We start from the raw sequence: 19,455 nt of genomic DNA, 5'->3' as shown, positions 1-19,455 counted from the left end.
TAATAATAACCCCTTATTGACTGGGCAGTTTTCTATTTTTCCATTTTAGTTTTTTACTCCCAGCCATAATGTTTTTATTTTTCCATTCATTTATGAGGGCTTGTTTTTTTTTACGGGACAAGTTGTACTTTCTAATGGCAGCATTTACGGTTGCACAATGTAGTGGGGAAAAAATTCCAATGAGGGTCGAATTATATAAAACAAAACACAATTTTGCTACAGTTTTATGGGTTTTGTTTTTACAGCGTTTCCTATGCGGTAAAACTGACCTGTTCCCTTCATTCTTCGGGTCAGTACGATTATGATGATGCCACATTTGTATAGTTTGTCTTGTGTTTTAATACTGAAAAAAATAAAAACTTCGGAAAAAAATAATCTTTTCTTTGCATCACCATATTCTTACCCCGCCATCCCATAGCTTTGTATGGAGCTGTGTGAGGGCTCATTTTTTGCGAGACGATCTGTACTTTTGATTGATACCATTTTGGGGTGTGTACGACTTTTTGATCACTTTTTATTCCATTTTTTGTGGGAGGTGAAGCGACCATAAAAGGGGAAATCGGCCAATTTTAACTTTTTTTCTGTTTCGCTGTTTGCTTTATGGGATAGATATTTATATCACGGGCGTTTTCGCACACGGCAATACCCATGATGTATATTTTTTTAATTGTTTATTTACTTTTAATTTTGGTGAAGGGGGTTAATTTGAATATCTAATATATAAAGCTGAGTGTATGTGTGTGTGTCCGCTAAAGGAATCTGCACCGTCGCATTTACAATCACAAAATTTGGCACACAGGTACATCAGGTGTCCGGGAAGGTTTTAGACCAGGTCTCAGCTCTCTAGGACGTACCGTTGCTGAGATATTCCCAAAAAATGCATTAGCCAATAGAAGCTTGGTCACATGACCCTCATCAGCCAATAGAAGCTTGGTCACATGACACTTATCAGCCAATAGAAGCTCACAGGTCCTCCAGCCTCCACATACACAGCTTTACTCTAGGTTTCCATAACAAACCAGCCAGTTTTCTTCACTGCTGTAGGAGAGCTTTAAAGGAAATCTTTTACCAGGATAATCGCTATTGAAGTAAAGCCATGGCCTAATAGCACTTAGTACCTTATTTCCAGATGTGCCTTTGTTCCAGCAATAGATGTTTTTATCCTTTGAAAATCCAGTTTATTTGGTATGCAAATGAGCCAGCAAGGTGCCCAGAGGGGCCTCACTCTTGCAGGAAGGAGCCCAGACACACCCCCTGCCACAATGTGTCCACCCTCAAAATATTTAAAACCCTGCCCCTAGGTCCCGCTAAGCCACACCCCTGATCTGGTTAGGCCACGCCCCTCTCACTCCTGAGCCCACGGAGATTTAAAAAATTAATGTAAAAAATCAACTTCTGTCAGCTGCAGGGGTGGGAGGGAGGGTGACTTTCTCCCTGCAGCTCACACTCAGACAGCACGGTGCTGCTTTATGAGAGTGAGCTGTTCAGAAGGACATCCCTGTGTCCGTCCAGGGCCTGCGCCATATAGAGGACAGGGAGTCTGAAAGCCGGACTGTCCGGCCTAAAACCGGACCTCTGGCCTCCCTAGGAGCAGGCTGCTGTGGAGGTCACAGTTAAGGGGACGGTCCGCTATGGAGGTCAGTGTTAAGGGGCAGATTGCTGTAGAGGCCACTGTTAAGGGAGGTCACTGTCAAGGGGGTTGTGTGCTGTGAAACTCACTGTTAAAGGGAAAGGCTGCGTAAAGGTCAAAGTTAAGGGGGTGGACTGCTGTGGAGGTCCAATTTTAAGGGACGGGCCACTGTGGGGGGATCAGTGTTAAGTAGTGGGGGGCTGTGGAGGTCACTGTTAGGGTCCATTCACACGTCAACAAATGGGTCCGCATCCGTTCCGCAATTTTGCGGAACGGGTGCGGACCCATTCATTCTCTATGGGGACGGAATGGATGCAGACAGCACACAGTGTGCTGTCCGCATCCGCATTTGCGGAGCGCGGCCCCAATCTTCGGGTCCGCAGCTCTGCAAAAGATAGAACATGTCCTATTCTTGTCCGCAGCTGCGGATAAGAATAGGCATTTCTATAGGGGTGCTGGGCGGGTGTGTTGCGGCCCTGCAATTTGCGGGTCCGAAAAAACACCACGGACGTGTGAATGGAGCCTTAAGGGGGCGGGGCACTGTGGGGGAATCAGTGTTAAGTGGTGGGGGGCTGTGGAGGTCACTGTTAAGGGGGCGGGGCACTGTGGGGGGATCAGTGTTAAGTGGTGGGGGGCTGTGGAGGTCACTGTTAAGGGGGCAGGGTGCTGTAGATGTCACTGTTATAGTGGATAGTGTTGATATATTTTAATGACACACACAAACATTAAATGAAATAGATTAAATATTCCCGAGTGAAGCCGGGTCCTTTAGCTAATATATATATATACCCCGGTATTTTTAAAAAATATTTTTTTTTTATGTTTTTTTTTTTACACTTTTTATAGTTCACCTAGGGAACTATAACAAGCAGTCATCAGATTGCTTCTCTCATAGACTCCAATGCTATTAGAATTAAGCTAATGGGGTCATTTATCAAACTGGGGTAAAGTAGAACTGGCTTAGTTTCCCATAGCAACCAATCAGACTCCACTTTTCATTTTGGACAGCTCCTTTGGAAAATGTAAGGTGGAATCTGATTGGTTGCTAGTAATCCAGTTCTACTTTGCACCAGGTTGATAAATGACCCCATAAGTTCCTATGAAGCCCTGTCACAGGCACTAGGCCTGCGGCCTATCAGAGGCCGGTGCAGGCGGCGCGATGACGGAAGAGGTCTGCATCGCTGAAAGCGGCATCGTATTAGTGTAATTATATGGCACACAATGCAGGAGATGAGCGCGATGGGGGCACTTCTTATTGGTACTGGGGGGCACTATGGGGGCATCTACTGAGAGCACAAAGAAGGGGTATTTTATTTGGGGGGCTCTGTATAGGGGCATTTTGTACTGGGACATATTATGGGGGGTACTATGGGGGAGGGGGAAAGAGGAGTACTATGGGGGCATCTACTGGGGGCACTAAGAGGTATTTTATACTGAAAAACTATGGGAGACACTGAGGACATCTACAGGGGGCTCTGTATACATTATGGGGGCACTATAAGGAAGGGGGAGAGGAGCACTCTGGGGGGATCTATATAGGGGTATTTTATACTGGCACACATTATGGGGGCACTATGGGGACATTAGCTCAACTGGGGGGCATTAAAAGGGGGTATTTTTTGCACTGGCACACATTATAGCGGACATTTTTCTACTATCACATTATAAGGAGAATTATTACTACTGGGGGTCTATGGGGAACATGATTACTAGTATGGGCACTCCGGGAGCATTATTACTTCTGGGGCACAGTGGGGACATGTTGGGGGCACTGTAGGAGCACTATTACTACCAAGTGTGCTCTAGCAGAGAATTATTCCTATTGGTGGGACTTTTGGGAGCACTATTACTGCGGGGGCACCTTGGCACAGTATCAGCTTACCACAATTACTTTTGGTTGGACATTATGTTTACACTATTAGTGTCGGGGGCACTATTTGCTGGGCACAGTTATTTTAGGACACTGCGTGCCTGTAATTATTGAAGGGGGCGCTATCTGCATGGTACTACTATTATCAGGGGCTTTATCTGTTCCTGCAGTATAGTATTGGGGGTGGTAGGATGATTTGTCCAGAAGGTGGTTTTGCCTCAGGCAGCAGAAAAGCTAGGTGCACCCCTTTGCGGCAGCCTCCGATCACTCAGGAGGACAGGGGCTGTTGCAAATACACTCCGCCCCCCCTCCCGATCCTCACCGGTGGGAGACGGAGCATGGCCAGGAGTGCGCACTTCTAGTTTATATTCTCCCAGATGCCATGGTCACATTTCATCAGGATCAGTGTTCCCGCCGGTGGCAGACATTAGCCCCGGGTGCCTGCTGGAGTCAGCTGGCGCCATATTTGAAGTCTTATTAATCTCGTATTAATCTACAGGTGATTTTTGTTTTTGTGTTTGTCCTACCCGCCTTCCATGAGCCATAACTTTTAAAATTTTCCGTTGACACAGACATAATAGGGATTATAGTTTGTGGGGCAAGTTGTATTTTTTAATGACACCATTTAAGTTACCATAACTTGCATTGGGAAAAAATTTTTTTGGGGGTGAGACAGAACAAATACTAAAAATACTGTGCTAAAAATTACAGGATGACTTTACTCTGTGGATCGGTAGCATTACAGCCATGCCAAATTTATATAGTTTCTATTATGTTTTACACCATTTTTGTGGGGTGAGCAGTAGTATTCATTAGTACCATTTTGGGATACATACATCTTTTTGATCACCTTTTATTCTTTTTTTTTGGGGGGGGGACATTGTGACCAAAAAAAACGCAAATTGTCAATTTTTTTTTATGCCATTCAACGCGCATGATAAATATTTTTAAATGTTATTCGTTTGGGTAGATACGGAAGTGTCGATACCAATGGTGTTTATTTTGTTATTGTTTATTTTTATGTGTAAAATTCGTAATTAAAAAAAAATATATATATTTTTCTTAAATGTTTAGAATTTTTATTTCCTTTTTTTCACTGTACTGTTTTGTCTCCTTAGGGGACTTAAATATGCAATATTTCTTCTGATCCCTTGTACCATAGCCTGCAATAGATTACTGTTGCAGTCTATGGGATTTTCACAGACTGCCTCAAGCACGGCTGTTAAAGCAGCTCAGTATGACAGGCTAGGGAGGAGACATCAGCTTCTCTCCCTGGGCGTTCCTTCTCCCTGGCTGTCGAATCGCAGCGCAGAACGTCACAGCCAGGGAGAAGGTGAGTTTTTTTTTCTCCCTGGCTGTGACGCTCTGCACTTTGATTGGATAGCGATTGGATAGGGAGAAGGAACGCCCAGGGAGAGAAGCTGATGTCTCCTCCCTGGTGTTCCGATGCTGTTACTTAGCATACAGCGCGGGAGAATGTAACAGGGGCCACAGCGACGCAACGGAGGTGCACCCAGAAGTAATACTAAGTGCAGGGACATCCCCCGTGTATGCCCTACATATTCTGCTACTTAGTTAATAAAGTATGGACCCATGAAAGGTCCTCCAGTGGCCAGCGGGGCTCAAGGGGCAGTTGCCTTGGGCCCCCCAGGGCCAACTGGGCCCGGGGCATCTGCCCCTTTTGCCCCGCGTTAAGGACAGCCCTGACAGTGGCATCAGAGGGGTTAAATGACAGGGATCGGAGTCATCTCCAATCCCGGTCAATGCTGGAAAGTGTCTGCTGTATTATACAGCCAGCACCAGGGACAGGCATAGAAATCATCCCACTACCTGCTCTGGCTATGCTGCAACAGAATACCAGAATCTGATTGCAAGTGTACACCTAACCTTACCCGATAAATTGTACCCGCTGCCTTTTATATAGTGTGCAATCCTTCCCCCATGAACTGTGCCTTCTGCTTATTGTATAATGTGCCATACCTCCCATGAACTGTGCCTGCTGCTTATTGTATAATGTGCCATACCTCCCATGAACTGTGCCTGCTGCTTATTGTATAATGTGCCATACCTCCCATGAACTGTGCCTGCTGCTTATTGTATAATGTGCCATACCTCCCATGAACTGTGCCTGCTGCAGTTCCCCCCCCCAATGCTGACTTACTGTTTGTGCTGCTGGCAGAGCGCAGTGAGGGCCGGGGGCAGATCTTCACAGCTCTGGACTGGGTCTGGACTGGTGAAGCTGCTGGATCAGGTCAGGCCTGGACTGGTCAGTCAGGTCACAGTCGATGAGTGCTGGCAGAGGATCAGGGCAGGGACAAGGTAGTTTGGTGCCCCAAGCAGATTAGGAAAATAGCGCCCCCTTTATAGACGTAATTACAAAACTACCTTATTTGCTAATAAAATGAATTTTAAAACATTTTACAAGGGGCAGACACAGAATACTAAAGGATTTAATCCAGTCACAACTGATCTTTCCCTGACTGCTGCAGAATCTCCTAATACACACCTCAGCTGCTGCAGAATCTCCTAATTTACACCTCGGCTGCTGCAGAACCTCCTAATACACACATCAGCTGCTGCAGAACCTCCTAATACACACCTCAGCTGCTGCAGAACCTCCTAATACACACATCAGCTGCTGCAGAACCTCCTAATACACACCTCAGCTGCTGCAGAATCTCCAAATTTACACCTCGGCTGCTGCAGAACCTCCTAATACACACCTCAGCTGCTGCAGAACCTCATAAGACACACCTCAGCTACTGCAGAATCTCCTAATACCTTAGCTGCTGCAGAACCTCCTAATACACACCTCGGCTACTGCAGAACCTCCTAATACACACCTCAGCTGCTGCAAAATCTCCTAATATACACATCAGCTGCTGCAGAACCTCATAATGCACACCCCAGCTGCTGCAGAACCTCCTACTACACACCTCAGCTGCTGCAGAACCTCATAATACACACCTCAGCTGCTGCAGAATCTAACAATACACACTTATGCTGCTGCAGAACCTTCTAATACACAGATTAGCTGCTGGAGAACCTTATAATACACACCTCAGCTGCTGCAGAACCTCATAATACACAGATTAGCTGCTGCAGAACATCATAATACACACCTCAGCTGCTGCAGAACCTCCTAATACACACCTCCGCTGCTGAAAAGCATCATAATACACGTCAGGAGGGATTTTCTCATCAGTGTTGGAGACCTAAATGACAAGTCTTGTGGAGCTGTACACACTACCCAGATAATTTTACCCTTACCTTGTGCAAGTAACCCAGCTTTCCCAGGATCCTGAATGGCAAACCTGTCTAGCCATGAGGAAGGGGAAGAAGACATGGCTGCAGCCTGAGAGAACAACTTACAGCTTTTCTATTGTATTTTTCATGGTCTGCAATTGTGATATCTGGCAAAACAAGAGCAAATAATAAAGATTATGTTAATTGTGTAGGTTGTTCTTCTTTTTATTCTGGTTTTAGGGGTTAACGGTAGTAAAGTTGTAGCACATGTGGCCGAGCTCTCAGTGGTGGCAGAGGCTCATTCAGAGTTTTGCTCTGGGGCGCTCTGATTTCTGTGTTTGCCCCTGTACAGTATATCACCGATAAGATGTAAGAAAAGACTAAATTAGAATTTTATTATTTCTTTATTTTTTAAAGTCACAGTTTATTATAACACAGAACACATGTCAGCTCTGATCAATATCACTCACAGGAGTGTAATAACCTGAGCGCCGTTGCGCGGCGCCACCGGGGGCCATGTAATAACGAGCTTCAAATAATAATCACGTGATGCAGGATAAAATATAGATAAGTGAATCCATTAGGGATGAGGAGACCCAGCTCTTTCATGTTCGTGGACGCTTTACTCTGATGGAATAGAGAACTAATCCCACATGACTGACGGGCACATCAGGGCGCGCACGAGCGGCTAAGAGATTCGCAGATGCACCTGCCTGTTTGACTAGAGCGCAGGGTGTCGTGTCTATATGCAGTATGAAAAGTCTCTGCTGACCTACATACTGATTAGAGATCAACAAAGTATTGAAAAATAGGATTTGGCTGCTTCGCCGAATAAGAATAACTAAATAATGCTTCGTGGCGAATTACGATTGCACCGCCCCCCATCCCCTGTCAGTGTACCCCTCAGATGGCGCGTTCATGGCATCTGACAGTAATAATACAGTGTAAAATAAAAAAATAAAATAAAAAATCATACTTACCTCCTTCGTTTGATCACCAAGAATCGGTCGCCGCCACTTTGATTGAAGATCTAGCGCGAAATCTTGTGCGGCCCGTAATGACATCATCACGTCGGACATTATACATCACCGCGCACAGGATTTTGTGTGAGATCTTCAATCAAGATGGCGGCGGCCGACTCTACGCGCTCAAAGGATAGGTACGATTTTTATTTTTATTTTATACGGCCATTCAGGGAAAACCGATTCACTACCATGAAGCATTAGGAAATTCGGCTTTGTGGCGAATGGAATTTACCCTGAAATTCGGATTGAAGTCCATGAAGTAGACTTCGATTGACTCAATACTAATACTGATCATTATACTATTTGCAGGGTGTGTAGACTTTTGTAACGAAGGGTACTTTCACACTAGCGTTAGAAGAATCCGGCGGGCAGTATGCAAATGGCTATAATTTGTTTCCGGATCCGTTTGACAAATGCATTGAAATACTGGGTCTGTCTCTCCGGTGTCATCTGGAAAAACGGATCTGGTATTTATCTTTTTCACATTTTTAAAGGTCTGAATGGAAAACCGGATCCGTCAATGCGGCAATTTCATGAACACTTGGTACCGGATCCGTCATTAATACATTTCAATGGATCCGGCAATCCGGCATATGTTCCGGAATTTTGGCCAGAGAAAATACCACAGCATGCTGCGTTTTTTTTTTCTCCGGCCAAATACCGTAAAAGGGACGGAACTGAAGACGTCCTGATGCATACTGAGCAGATTGCTCTCCATTCAGAATGCATTGGGATAAAACTGAAGCGTTTTTCCCCCCCGGTATTGAGCCCCTAGGACGGAACTCAATACCGGAAAACTTTAACGCCAGTGTGAATGTACCCTAATTTTGTTTTTATTGTTCCAATGTATCTAAACAAAGCAATTAAATCTGAAAATGAAATATTCTTGATTAAAAATGTCCTGCCGCTTTGTGTACACAGCTCCTAGGCGTCTCCGTAGTTACAGACTACAGACTCTGTGTAGTCAGATCCTGCAGTCATGCGTTACTCCTCTTATTCCTCATTCATTGACCGCGGAGCAGAATGCACAAAGTTTGTAGTCTGTAACCATGGAGACGCATAGGTCTGCATGCTAGCTGTATGCACAAAACAGTGGGAGATTTGCTGACAAAAGAAGTGTCTTGCTGTGATATACCCACCGATGGAGGCAGAGGGACATGGCAGGGTATCTTTGACAGTCCTCTGGCTGCCATAGTAATCCGTCAGCACCCCACGTTCACATGGCAGAGTTGCTGATGGGCTTACACAGGGTCCTCCCCTTCTTCTGTAACATCTAGCTGCCACGGTCAGTATTGACTGTAGTGTCTAAGGGATCAAACGGATTATTACTATATGATAAAGTGATTATTACTATATGATAAAGTGATTATTACTATTGCAGCACTGTGTGGGAAGGGGTTAATTATGGGAATAAACATTTTTCATATAATTCATTTATATGTTTTTTTTTACCCCATTAAATATTATAAATTATATACTAAGGCCTCTTTCACACGACCGTTTTTTTCTCCGTTTACTGGCCGTTTTTTGCGGTCCGTATACGGAACCATTCATTTCAATGGTTCCGCAAAAAAAAAACAGAATGTACTCCGTATGCAAAACGGACCGCAAAACACTGAAAAAGCCATACGGTCGTGTGCAGGAGGCCTAATTATGTAAAAATAGGGGTATACTGGTTTTTACAAGTTATCCCCTATCCACAGGATAGGGGATAACTATTAGATTGAACAGGGTCAAGAACAGGGTCTGAATAGTACTTATTCCCCCTTAGTACCCCAACACAATAGTTATGCCCCCTTAGTGCCCCCACACAGTAGTTATTTCTTCTTAGTGCCCCCACACAGTAGAATGCCCCCTTAGTGCCCCCACACAGTAGAATGCCCCCTTAGTGCCCACACATAGTACTTATTCCCCCTTAGTACCCCAACACAGTAGTTATTCCCCCTTAGTGCCCCCACACAGTAGTTATGCCCCCTTAGTGCCCCCACACAGTAGTTATTCCTTCTTAGTGCCCTCACACAGTAGTTATTTCCCCTTAGTGCCACCACACAGTAGAATGCCCCCTTAGTGCCCCCACACAGTAGTTATGCCCCCTTAGTACCCCAACACAGTAGTTATTCCCCCTTAGTGCCCCCACACAGTAGTTATGCCCCCTTAGTGCCCCCACACAGTAGTTATTCCTTCTTAGTGCCCCCACACAGTAGAATGCCCCCTTAGTGCCCCCACACAGTAGAATGCCCCCTTAGTGCCCACACATAGTACTTATTCCCCCTTAGTACCCCAACACAGTAGTTATTCCCCCTTAGTGCCCCCACACAGTAGTTATGCCCCCTTAGTGCCCCCACACAGTAGTTATTCCTTCTTAGTGCCCTCACACAGTAGTTATTTCCCCTTAGTGCCCCCACACAGTAGAATGCCCCCTTAGTGCCCCCACACAGTAGTTATGCCCCCTCAGTGCCCCCACACAGTAGTTATTCCCTCTTAGTGCCCCCACACAGTAGGTATGCCCCCTTAGTGCCCCTACACAGTAGTTATGCCCCCTCAGTGCCCCCACACAGTAGTTATTCCTTCTTAGTGCCCCACACAGTAGTTATTACCCCTTAGTACCCCCACATAGTAGTTATGCACCCTTAGTACCCCCACACAGTAGAATGCCCCCTTAGTGCCCCCACACAGTACTTACGCCCCCTTAGTGCTCCCACACAGTAGTTATTCCCCCTTAGTGCCCCCACACAGTAGTTATGCCCCCTTAGTGCCCCCACACAGTAGTTATTCCATCTTAGTGTCCCCAAACAGTAGAATGCCCCCTTAGTGCCCCCACACAGTACTTATGCCCCCTTAGTGCCCCCACACATAGGCCAGAGGATGATCCCCAGCCTGTGCGCTCTTCTGCCCAGCTCTGCAGGAATGATGACATCATCACATCACGCCTGCTGGGGAGAGCACAGGCCGGGGAATGGTGGGGCAGGGAGCTGACAGCACATTCTAGGTAAAGCATGGGGGCAATGTTTCGGTAACACTTTGCTGTTCTAATATTCATCTTTTTGTTTTTCACCCTTTTTATTCAGTAAATATAAGTAATGCCTTATAATGTACATCAATAATGAATCCTTCGTTTGTACCATATAAATCCTCCGTTACTTCTTGGTGTATTCGTGTAACATAAAAAGCGCACACAGCAAATAAAATATTGTTTTCATCATAAAACCACTTGATAAAGAGGAAAAGCACATAGACTGTGCACACCATATAAAGCTATATTACCAGAGTGAGCTGGAAAAACGTCTGACTAACACTAAGAAGTAATGCACAGAGCCGCAAACCAGTCCAACGTACAGATTTTCCGTGCACTCGAGTGAAAAACAGGCAAATACAAGTCGCCTAGGCCAGCAGATATTGTCTGTGAGGCGTATCACGAAATACAGGAAGGACACGCAGCAGCACACGGAGGCGATGGTCAGCTTCCAGGGCGAGAGGCACACACGGCCATACTGGACACTTAGGCTGGGTTCAGACCTGAGCGTATTTGATATGCGCGTTTAACGCGCGTTTTTGTCGCGCGTTTTTATGCACGTTTTTTGCAATAGTAAACGCGCGTTTGACGCGCGTTTGTGTGATTGACTGCAGTGTCCTATGGCCACAAACGCGCGTCAAAACGCCCCAAAGAAGCTCAAGAACTTGTTTGAGTGTAGGGCGTTTTTCAGCGCGTTCAAACGCGCTGTAAAACGCTCAAGTGAGAACCAGGGCCATAGGGAAGCATTGGTTTTCATGTGTTGAGCGTTTTACAGCGCGTTTGAACGCGCTGTAAAACGCTCAAGTGTGAACCCAGCCTAAGATAAGCAGCAGCACTCAATGTCAAGCAGCAGCTGCGAAAGTCACTCATTTTATGCTGCATTAAAACCTATAATTCAGATAAAATATCATCACTTTACAGATCCAGGAAAAACGGAACTTGTTCAAAATGATCCCGTCACTATGGAAATGCAGTGAAATCTGCAGGCAGTGTGTTATAGATGGACAGCGCCTCTGTCAGGGACGCGGTGGCTGGCTCTGTTGTATAGTGCTATCGCTGGATCGGTCATGGAGCACTGTGGCTGGCTGTGATGGGGGCACTATAGCTGTGTCATTTATATGGCGTCTGTGGTTGGCTCTCTTATATTGGGCACTAGGGTGATTCTGTTATGGAGCACTGTGGCTGGCACTGTTATAGGCCATTGTGGCTGGTACTGTTATGGGGCACTGTGGCTGGCACTGTTATGGAGCACTGTGGCTGGCACTGTTATAGGGCACTGTGGCTGGCACTGTTATGGAGCACTGTGGCTGGCACTGTTATGGGGCACTGTGGCTGGCACTGTTATGGAGCACTGTGGCTGGCTGTGATGGGGGCACTATAGCTGTGTCATTTATATGGCGTCTGTGGTTGGCTCTCTTATATTGGGCACTAGGATGATTCTGTTATGGAGCACTGTGGCTGGCACTGTTATAGGGCATCGTGGCTGGTACTGTTATGGGGCACTGTGGCTGGCACTGTTATGGAGCACTGTGGCTGGCACTGTGGCTGGCACTGTTATGGAGCACTGTGGCTGGCTCTGCTTTGTGGCACTGTGGCTGGCACTGTTATGGGGCACTGTGGCTGGCACTGTTATGGGGCACTGTGGCTGGTACTGTTATGGGGCACTGTGGCTGGCACTGTCATGGAGCACTATGGCTGGCACTGTTATGGGGCACTGTGGCTGGCACTATTATGGGGGATTGCAGCTGTTTCTGTTATGTCGCACTGTTGATGGTTTTGTTATTTGGTACTGTCATTGGCTGCATGCAGTACTTTTAGTCCGGCTGCCTCTTGGCGTGGGCTGCCGTGCTGCCGCCGGAACTCCACCCCCTGCCCCCATTTTAGTCAATGGGGACGGAGCGGCAGTCCGGGGGCACACGTGAACTAGCGGCAGGACAGATCCGACAGGCTGTTCACCCGCCGGAACAGCCTACCGGAGTCCCCTGCCGCTAATGTGACATTACCCTAAAAATAAGCCCTGATATGGCTACACCACTGGAAAAATCAAAGGAAGGCGGTGAAGAAAAAATTCTGATTTCTTAAGGGGTTAAATTTCTAGCCTGAGAGCTCAATAGGGAAGCCTTGACCACCAGTTCTTTACCTTCTTATAGGTAATATATATTGATGAGATACATCCAGAGTTCCCCCTAGCATTCTATGGATGTATTTTTTGTTGTCCTGGCCAAGTTTTTGAAATTTTCTTCAATGTTTTACAGACAATGAAATAAATTTTTTGGCCTAGCTGGAAGGAAGGCTGATGAAATTAACAGGCAGGGAAATTAGGCAGCGATAGGAATCTGCCAAATGCATAAAACACATGGCTAATTAGTGAAAAGTGCTAACATCAGCTGAGCGGAAACGAGATATTGTATTTTCATCTTCCATCTGACGCGTAGATAAAAGGGCAGGATTGTTCTGACTTCTTGGCTGATTTACATGAAGCGGCGGTGTGGTTTTCTGCTAGAATTTCAGTCAAATTCACACTGAATCTTGTTTTTAGAAAGCACCAAAACATACAAAAACATACAGCAAAAGTACAAAAGGGACTGGATTACAAAAACACGACTGCTTTTATATTATTATTTGAAACATATTTTTTTTTACCTTTTTATCTGACTTTTAGATTACACGCTATAACGTTTATCTTCTTCCATGCCATGTCATTTATTTTTTATGTTTAGTTTTATAAAAAATTTTGAAAAATTGGAACATCAATATAAGAAAAATCTGGAATGCTTTTGGGGCAATGTATTATTATTATTATTATTATTATTATTATTATTACATTGTACTCATTTTTAACTGAAAATTATTTTTCAATTGGTCTTCATTAAAAATGTTCAGCCCCTTTCTCTGTACAGCCTTGAGATTCTCTAGGACCAGACTCTGTGTTTATACTGTTTCTCATCAGGCAGCTCAGCTGACGGCTCCTTATCTCTGCTCTCTGACCTCCTAAACTCTCATTATAGCTTCATTCTTATCTTACTGATAAGAATATGACTTTAAAAAAAGCATTTATCAAATATAAAGGATGTATATGGGTGGCAGATAACGGTAACCCTTTATGACAAAAACTGCGAAAATGTTTAATAAAAACCAATAAAAAAAATTATTTTTAACCCAAATTGGGTAAAATGTAGTAAAAAATAAATTTGCCCCCGAAGTAGTGGTAGCACCAAGATCTTGTGGTAAACTGCAGCAAAATTTGGCACCACTTGTTGCATCTTTGACACAGCTAGTTTTAGGGAAATCCACTAAACCTAACATTCAAAGTTGGCATGGGTTACAGGAATTTATTGGTCGTGGACTAAGATGTGCCATTTTGTGCAACAATTTTGCCAACATTTTGGCCTGCTTGCAAAGATACTTGCAAGAAGACTTGCTAAAGTGATAACTGAATTGATCCACCCAAATCAAACTGGCTTTCTTCTCTCTAAAGGCACACATTGCAACCTGCAGCCAGGGGCGTAGCTATAGGAGGTGCAGCCGCTACCGGGCCCAGAAGCCTGATGGGGCCCAAAGACCCATGTGCCGCATAAGAAGACACCAGTATTATAGAAAGTGCATGCTGGTCAAGTTACTCCTCTGGCTGGAGGGAAGGGGTTAGGTCAAGAATTTGGTATGGGAGGGGGGTTCCGTTTCACTTTTTGCCTCAGGCAGCACAAAGTCTATGTACTTCCCTGCCCCTGGCCACAAAGCACTGAGGGAAGGGGGCCCAAGCTGAACTCTTGCACCAGGGCCCATGAGCCTTTAGCTACAGCCCTTCCCGCAATGTCTCTTTGCAAACATAAAATTTTCTGATGGGGGTTCCTGTTCCATCCTGTCTCTTGATGCCACTAAGGCTTTTAACAGGTTTGAGTGGGAATTCCTATGGAATATTTTGAGGAGATCTGGATTCAGGATTTGGATTAAGCTCTTATATAACCACCCAACGGCTAGAGTCAACGTTAGCGGAATCCTTACACCTTTTATTTTATTTGAACAGAAGCACCTGTCAGGGATGACCTCTTTCATCATTACTGTTTGATATTTACATTGAACCATTGGCTATGAGTGTTAGACATGATAGCATGATCAAAGGCTTTGGGCTAGAAGGTGAAGAAGATTGTATACCTTTATATGCAGATGACATACACGTTTATGTAAACGACCCCATTTCAGAAAATTATCCAACTTGTTGAAGGTTTTGGCAAGGTATCAGGATTAGAGATTAACTGGTCAAAATCTGGCCTCTTGCCTCTAGATGGTAATGGGAGGGCCCTGAGGGTCCTGGGTGCATCTGAGAACTGCAGAACCTGCAGAACCTCTTTAAATGAATAAAACGCAATAATAAAAACTGTCCCTAAGGGTGTACATAGCCTTCAAGTGTAAGTACTTGTGGACAGGGCTGTCCTAAAGCTGGATGGTTAGGTGGCGTCCACCTGCCCCCGAAATGGTGTGCTACAGTGTACAAATAACATACAGTGCCCTCTTATATGGCCTATACAGTAAGGTGCTGAAACACTGCCATACATTGGTCACATAACACAACAATACCGTTGCCATAAAGGGAATCAGCACAGTACTGTACATAAGGAGTCCAGATCTCAGTTTTTTATTTCTTTACATAATGGAGAGGGCTCATGGGCATGCACAGCAGTCCTAACAATGTATTTCAGCACAGCAGTCCTGACAGTGTATTTCAGCACAGCAGTCCTGACAATGTATTTCACCACAGCAGTCCTGACAATGTATTTCACCACAGCAGTCCTGACAATGTATTTCACCACAGCAGTCCTGACAAATAGTTAAGGCTGCATGCAGCCTGTTATTGTGGGAGGGGCCAGGTCCCCTTACTTAAGCCCCCTCGTACAGCTCACCATCACCGCGCCCGCCGACCAGCACTTCCTGTGACTCACGTCACTTCCGGTAAGCACGCCTCCCCAGGTAAGTAGCGCCGCACGCCTCCTGCCTCCCGCCGGTGTCTCCGGTCCGTCCGACCGACTTCGGGACCGAGGTCGGCCGCAGGCCCGCTCCCCCTCACCGCCTCCGGCCCCGTGAGCTCCGTCCACCGCCGTCGTGTCGCGTCCGTCCTCTCGCGAGAGGTCGGGCGCATGCGCAGCCGGCTACCGGGCCGGCTGCCGCATCAAGTCCTGCACGCTGGCCGTAGGGGTGGTGGACAGAGGGGGAGCCCCGCTCACGGCCGCTCCTGCCTCCCACGCTCCTGTCATGGCCGTTCTTGCTTGCCACACTCCCGTGCCCCAGAGTGCAGGCCTTTCCAGCATCCACAGTGCACACACACTCGGGGGGTCTGTTACATACAGCTGCATGCTCGTGCAGGGGTACATTAGTCAGCCGACCGCCCGTGCCTTCTGCCAGCCCATGGTTGTTATGGTGGCCAGCCTGTATTCGTGCAGGTTGGCTAAGCCACGCCCATTTGGTGTCAACATAGCAGGGCTGGCAGATGCAGCTTCAGGTCATATCCGCCACTCTGGCCGGTCAGTGGTCCTGACACGCATTAATTGCCCATCACGTTGAAGTGGCGCTGTTGGGTAATTAATGGTCCGCCCCCTTCACGTCTCTCCTGGCTCCATCCAGCTCGCCGTGCCTGGCTCCTAGGTTTCCACCTCCAGGCCACCCGCTCCGCCAGGTTGGCACGGACCACAGACTCCTCCACGCCCACCCAGGGGGGACCCGTGGCCTTTCAGGCCTGCGCACGCCCCTGCCAACCCACGGCCTCCGAGCCTGTCCCACGGGGGCTCCGACCCTTGTGGCTCCCCAATTTTTCACATGCATGTTCCTTTCCCAGGTGCCAGTAGCGTTCGTGGTCCCCGACGAGTTTTTTCGCGACTTCCTGACGTCAGGTTCATGTCCGCAGAAGGTCGCTGCCGGCCAACTCGCGGGTATTCGCAAGCTTGAGGGTGTTCAGGTAGGTAATCCTGGGCTGCTCCCCGCAGTTCCTCCCACCCATATCCCGGGTTGCCTCCACGGAGGCAAGCAGGGATGTTTTCTTTCTCACTCAACCTGAGACGTTCAGGCATCTTCTCTGTCCTTCTTAAACCGGAGGCGTTCTGGTCCTTCTCTGCCCAGGTACCCTGAAGCGTTCAGGTGTCTTCTCTGCACATTCCTGCCTGAGTCAGTCAGGTGTCTTCTCTGTCCAGGTACCCTGAAGCGTTCAGGTGTCTTCTCTGTCCATCTTGGCCTGAGGCGTTCAGGTGTCTTCTCTGTCCAGGGACCCTGAAGCGTTCAGGTGTCTTCTCTGTCCATCTGGCCTGAGGCGTTCAGGTGTCTTCTCTGTCCAGGTACCCTGAAGCGTTCAGGTGTCTTCTCTGCACATTTCTGCCTGAGTCAGTCAGGTGTCTTCGCTGTCCAGGTACCCTGAAGCGTTCAGGTGTCTTCTCTGTCCATCCTAGCCTGAGGCGTTCAGGTGGCTTCTCTGTCCCAGTACCCTGAAACGTTCAGGTGTCTCCTCTATCCATCCAGCCTGCGACGTTCAGGTCTCTTCCCTGCCGGGTGCCCTGATGCGTTCGGGTGTCTCCCCCGTCCGCTGTCGCTTTGGCATCAGGGTCGTTCCTGGTCTCGTTAGCGCACGGGGGCAGCCACCTTTAGGGTAGTCAGTCGGTGCGACAGGTGTCTCCCAGTCCCCACGCATCTTGCAGCACCCAGGCAACTTGCTCGCGTCCCCAACCTGAAACGTTCAGGTCACTCCTCACCGCCCGTCCTGGAACTCCCGGGCCTCCTTCTTACCACAGTCCTTCGACTCCTCCTCCTGGCTCCCCAGATACCCCTTTTTTTTTTTTCCTGGTTCATGTTTTATCCACGTCTCCCTGTTGCCATTAGCAGCCGACACAGCGGTGTGTCCGCACGCATCAGCATTGGTTTTCAGGTCCTGCGCTGCAATTTTCTCACGTCGCTCCTAACTTTTCCAGTCCTCAGGGCCAGCCGGGTCGTTCCCGTTAATCCTCAGACGGTAAGGCAAGGGTGTTGATTCCACGCTCTCAGGTACGTCCTCAAATATGTTCGCCCTCGTCCTCAGCAGTCAGGGTACTCGTCCCCAGGACCTCTCCAGCTGCCATATTGTTGTCTCTAATTCCAGGTATTGCAAGGTCTCCACTATCTTGAAGCTATGTCGCAGGTCTCTGATGTCGACGACACTTTGTCCCTCCCGGGTACTTCGGTCTCCAGCCAAGGTGGCCCTGTTGCCCTCCGAAGATGGACCGTGCCGAGGCTCATTGCGGAGTTGGCCAAGAGAGGTATCAGGCACCCAGCCTCAGCCAGGAAGGCCGAGCTATACCGGCTATTGATGACCGAGCCCAGCCCTCCTGTAAGAGAAGATCCACCCCCTGCCATCCAGCAGTCCCTGGTGCTGTTACAGGCCTCCTTGGATTCGCTCATCTCGTCCGTTGCCGACATCAGGACCAGGGTGGTGGACTTGGAGTCCAGGACACCAGCGTCATCCCAGGCAGTGGTCCCCGTCACCGATCCCCCGCTATCCCTGCTTCCGGCTCCAGGTACGTCCCCGGCTGCTCCGGTGGTGGCTCCTGCGCACTTGGTGCCGGACCACATCAGGAGGGACATCTTGGCGGGCAAGGAAGTGAATCTCGCGTCCATCCTGATTGCGTCCCACGATGCCGCAGACAACAAGACTTTTGACTGCGGGGAGGTCTCGGTGGTCCTTCGGGCCAAGGATGGACGTCTCAACCGCAAGCTCTCTGTCGTCGAGTTTGTTTTGGCCTTCGGCCTGTTTAGAGACGTGCTCTGCTCCGCTTTCCCGGCCCGCCGGGAGGAGCTGGACACGTATCTACACAGGGTCACGGGACTTGGGCACAAGTACGGCGGCACGGCGTTTTATGATTACCACCGCTCCTTTTCAGCCAAGGCCGCCGCCGCGCTTGCCCAGTTTCAGTTCTCCGTCAACTGGGCCATGCTGGACATGGAGTTGTTCTGCCAGCATTTCGCCGGTCTCCGGGCCCCCGCTTGTTCGACCTGCCAGTCGATTTTCCACTCCACTGAGTGGTGTCCTCAAACGGCCACGGCCCAACCAGACAAGGCTATTCCAGGCCCCTCTGGGGTCCCCCGCAGTCCCTCCACCACCGATAAGTTGGGTAGACCCATTGTCTACCTGGGCAACAGTCAAGTTTGCAATAACTTCAACTTTGGTTCCTGTCTGTTTAGCGGTTGCAGGGCTCTGCACATCTGCTCCATTTGCTTCAGGGCTCACCCCAGGTCCACATGTCCCAAGAAGGCGTACAAGCGCCTATGACTAGCCGACTGCGACATCGACCTCCTGGCTCTCCTGTTACGGGACCATCCGGTGCCAGGGTTCGTGGACTTCCTGGTCACTGGCCTCTGCTCCGGGTTTGACACAGGGTTGGTGGCACTACCCCATTCCAACTGGGAGTGCGACAATCTGCAGTCAGCCAGGTCAGATCCCACCGCTGTACAGGAACTCCTGAATTCGGAGGTGGAGAAAGGGTTCCTCCTGGGCCCTTTCAACCAGGTTCCTTTCTCCCGCTGGCGGATCAGCCCCATAGGCATCGTGTCCAAAAAAGATTCGAATAAAAAACGTTTGATTTACGATCTCTCCGCCCCCCATGATTCCGTCATCCCCAGCATCAATTCGCTCATCCCTTCTGAAGAATTTTCCATGACC

This window comes from Bufo bufo, chromosome 6 (assembly GCF_905171765.1).
Source record: "Bufo bufo chromosome 6, aBufBuf1.1, whole genome shotgun sequence".
Taxonomy (NCBI): Eukaryota; Metazoa; Chordata; class Amphibia; order Anura; family Bufonidae; genus Bufo; species Bufo bufo.
Note: the sequence above shows the minus strand (reverse complement) of the source record.